The sequence below is a fragment of the Pyrus communis genome, chromosome 7 (assembly GCF_963583255.1).
Source record: "Pyrus communis chromosome 7, drPyrComm1.1, whole genome shotgun sequence".
NCBI classification, from domain to species: Eukaryota; Viridiplantae; Streptophyta; class Magnoliopsida; order Rosales; family Rosaceae; genus Pyrus; species Pyrus communis.
The window spans coordinates 14,777,745-14,782,293 of record NC_084809.1 but is presented as its reverse complement, the minus strand read 5'-3'; the positions used below and the strand labels follow the sequence as shown (position 1 = coordinate 14,782,293).

The 4,549-nt window shown below is 43.0% G+C and overlaps 1 non-coding gene across 1 annotated transcript; it reads left to right on the top strand.

Moving 5' to 3' along the window:
- TRNAR-UCU (transfer RNA arginine (anticodon UCU)) lies at positions 1–73 on the top strand. Its single transcript has one exon. It is a non-coding gene; the product is annotated as a tRNA-Arg (tRNA).
- Positions 74–4,549: the final 4,476 nt, after the last annotated feature.

Here is a 4,549-nt window from a genome sequence, read left to right as displayed (position 1 = left end):
GCGCCCATGGCCTAATGGATAAGGCGCTTGACTTCTAATCAAGCGATTGTGGGTTCGAGTCCCACTGGGCGTGCAGCATTATCTTGGTTTTGTGCTACATTTTCTTAAGCTTCCCTTTTGCTTTCATGTCTCTCTCTGCATAATGTGTTTTGCAAAGTACAGTTGACTGCCGTAGACTGCGTGGAGAACCTTCCCCATCAGCCACCTTGCTTCCATGTTCCACTCCGTACGGCGGAACTAGGTCACGAGACAAGCAAATTGAGCAGCGCATACGACTATAGCTTTGGCCAACAATTACTCACGACCCGTCACATTTGTTTTTGACACATGGGCTTCACGCGACCGTCCCTCTCCATGCCGATGGTCATGATGAGGAAGTTGTTTTTTCCTCTTATACAATGCCGGTTTTGAGGGGGAGTGACTTTTGGTTCATATATAATTATATTAAGGGTTAATCTCAGTTTACTACCATGAAGTTTTTTGATTTTCAACATTTGGTACATGAAGTTTTTTTCATCCCAGTTTGGTACCTAAAGTTATAATTCTGGGACACTTATATATCCGTTAAAACTTCTGTTAACTAATGACGTGGTGCCCACGTGAACAATAACTGGGCGCTATGTGTCAATATGGGGCCCACTTGAATATTAAAAAATACAAAAATACAAAAACACAAAAAAAAGAAAAAAAAAAAAAAAAAGAATACCCACCCGTCTTCTACCTCCCCCCAAACCCCTCCCTCGTTTCTTTCCTCTCTTTCCTCTGCAACCTGCACTCTCCCTTCTCTCCTCTGCAACCTTCACCACCCTTCCTCATCTCCTCTAAAACCCACACCCACCTCTCCTACCTCACCTCACCCCTGCTCCCTCACTTCTTTCCTTTGCACCCACCCAACGCTCTATACCTGACCCACCTCCACCTTCTTCACATTCCATCCCTTCTCTCTCCTCCATCCTTTTCACTTCCACCTTTTGCAAAGACCCTAATCCCCAAAATTTGAGGAACACAAATTCGAAATTTTATCTAGAGTAGCTGTGGTTCACTAGCCACTCAAGGACAAAGAAGAACCGAAGTAAGGGTGCCACCACATGCCGTTGTCAGAGTCCAATGAGGTGGCGGCAGGGGCTAGGAATGCTCAAGAATCGGTTAGGATTTGGGAATTTATCCAAATTAGGGATTTGGGTCAACTGGGTTTTTGAAAAATTTCAGAAATTGGATGGGTTTCTTGTTGAATTAGAATTCCTTTGGGGGGGATTTTGTTGGGTTAGGTGTGCGAGGTGGGTGGGTACAGGTTGCAAAGGAGAGAATAGAGGGTGGTGTAGGTTGCAAAAAAGAGAAGGGAGGGAAGGGGTGCGAGTTAGAAGAGAGAAGGGAGGGAGAGGGAACAAAGGGTGCGGGGATGAGGTAGGAGATGGATAGGTTTTTTTTTTTTTTTTTTTTTTTTTAAATTTCAAAATTTTTAATTTTTTTAATATTCAAGTGGGCCCATATTAACACGTGGCGCCTTGTTATTGTCCACGTGAGCACCACAGTTAATAGAAGTTCTAACAGAAAACTTAACGGATGTATGAAAGTGTCCCAAAATTATAACTTTAGGTACTAGACTGGGACGAAAAAAACTTCATGTACCAAATGTTGAAAACCAAGAAACTTCATAGTAGTAAACTGATATTAATCTTTATATTAATCAACTCATTACTATGCTCTTATGTTTTTCCTAAACCTTAGGGTTTTGCTGGTGATGTCGTTCTATGTCTGGGAAAGTGGTCTTGTGTCCCTGTTTTCAATTTTTTTTTTTTTTTTGGAAACTAGGGAATTCATTACATGGGCAAAGATGCCAGCCAATACAAAGAGAGCCTACACTGAGGCATGCAAACAACAAAGCATAAGAAAAACTACGGACAGCAGAGAGAGTTACATGGAAGATGCTAAAGCCAGGCTATCGCGTCACCCCCTCCACTGCCCCTATTACATTACGGAGGATAGGGTAACCCATCATTTTGAAGCACAAAAACCAATGAAGATGGGGGTCTATTGACCCATGAAACATCGCACATCTCCGCACACTACTGTGATGCCATCAATTCTGTCACCATGTTGGCTGATCTTGGGATCCAAGACCAGCGACAGTCCTAGAAAGACTCCCATAACTGTTTAGCTTTCACTAAGGAAGGCTAGGCCTCCCATCTGCCAATCTCAAGAGATTTCGAAAGAGAGCAAAAAGATTCATATGAATCAGACTCCACAATTACCTTTCAAAGCCCTAAAGCTAAACCAAACTTATAGCCTTTAAGGATAACCACAACTTCTGCAGCACCCACGCATGAAGCCCTAATGACATGCCTGATTGCAGCAACAAAAGAGTTGTCGCCATCTTGTAGAATAATTCCCACGAAATCAGAGCACGTCAGCGCAGACCACCTAGCATTAACATTAATTTTTGTGAACATCGTGGGAGCAGTAGACCATCTAGGCTGACGACCAGCCACCGATCCATGTTCTAGGAGCTCCGGGCTCTTTCTCACAACTTCGAAAAAAGTTCCAGCTGAGTTGAAGATAGCACATATAACTTGTGTGGGATTGATTTGACTATTATTGTACAAAAGATTGCATCTAGCTTTCCAAATGTGCCAGCACGTAAAGGTAACATACAAAAAAAGGGTCATTTTATCACCGGTAAGACCGCCATGCACATTTGAGAAAGAGAGTACCCACTTCATCCAGCTCGAAACCTTACACTTATCAATCTTGAGGTTAAGAGTTCCACCAAACCAGATAGGTTCCACCCAAGGGCATAATAACAGTAAGTGTTCAATCGATTCATCTTGGTTGTGGCATATCGGGCAAGTCGGATTAGGGACCGAATGCCTTTTGAACAGTTCATCCATCGTCGAAAGAGCCCGGTGGAGGGTTTTCCACATAAAACTTCTAATCTTTGCTGGTGTTTTAAGCGTCCAGATAAACTTCCAAATCCGACTTAGGACCGGGATGAAGAGGGATGATGCAACACCGGGGGGCTGATTTGGGCTTCCTCCCAGTGCTACCTGGTCTTCACCGAGTACTGCCCATTCTTGGTCTCCGACCAAATAAACTTGGCATTACACAAAGAGTCTCCAATATGTATATCATTAAAAACACTGAGATCGTCCATAGATAAGATGGGTTGAAGTGAGTTAAAATCCTATGTTCGAGTTGCTGGACAAATAAAAGTTGCCACTTGAGTATCCTTAGTGACCAACACCTTTCCACCAGGAATATGATGGCCTAACGAGAGGGATGGAAGCCACTTGTCAACCAAGAGTCGCACCTTCTGCCCATCCATGATTTACCAGTGAGCCTTATTCAATAGTAAATCTCTTCCCACTAATAAGCTGGTCCAAACCGAAGACGCCCGGCTACCCTTCTAAGCATCAAGAAAATAAATATTTGGGAAATACCTGGCCTTAAGAACTGAAGCCTATAACGAAGTCGGCTCCATGATCAACCTCCAACATTGTTTGGCAAGGAGAGCATCATTGAAGGATTTAAAATTTCTAAAACCCATTTTGCTGCCTCTACCATAACCTAAAAATCAAGGAGTCCAACTCATTACAAATAGTATTCGGGAACTTAAATAAATTCATCAGGTACGGTGGAATAACTTGAGCAACGACCTCTATCATCACCTCTTTACCAGCCTGTGAAAGAGTGCACTGCTTCCACCCCTAGACTTTTTCCATTAAACGACCTTTCATATAAACAAGCCCGCGACATTTTGAGCGGTTGCATATGGCAGGAATTCCCAGATAGGTTCCCGGATCGGACACCGCCGGTATACCTAAGACATTCCCTAGTTCTTCCGCAACTGCCATATGAGTATTGGCACTAAAAAAATACGCACGATTTTGTGTAGATTCACTACCTAGCTGGAGACCAAGTAGTAGGTTTCAAGTAGTCGGCCCAAGTTGCTACAATTTACCATGTCTGCCTTCAAAATGATTAGGGTATTGTCAACAAAGAAAATGTGGGAAATAGGCAGGCCCTGAGCACTCATCCGAACCCTTTGCAGCTTCATAGAATCCGTGGCGAAACTTATCATCTTAGACAAAACATCACTAACCATCAGAAATAGATACGGGGAGAGTGGGTCACATTGCCTTAATCCTCTTGAAGGAGCAAATTTATTACCAGGTTACTCGTTGAGGATGACAGCAAAGTTAACAGAACTCACACACCCCATGATAAGCCTTCGCTAATAAAGATGAAACCCCATCTTTTCCATCACGGCATCCAAAAAGTCTCATTCCACATGGTTGTAGGCTTTGTGCATATCAAGCTTGATGCCAAGTCCAAACTTGCTCTTTGTTTTCTTGAGCTTAAGGAAATGGAATAGCTCATGCACAATCCCGATGTTGTCCTGGATTTGTCGTCCCCTCACGAACGCATTCTGTATGGGAGAAATAATGCTTGGAAAGGTTTCAGTCTATTAGTTAAAACCTTGGATAATACTTTATAAGAAAAATTACATAAACTAATAGGCCTGAATTGAGAGATCGATTCCGGGTTCGGG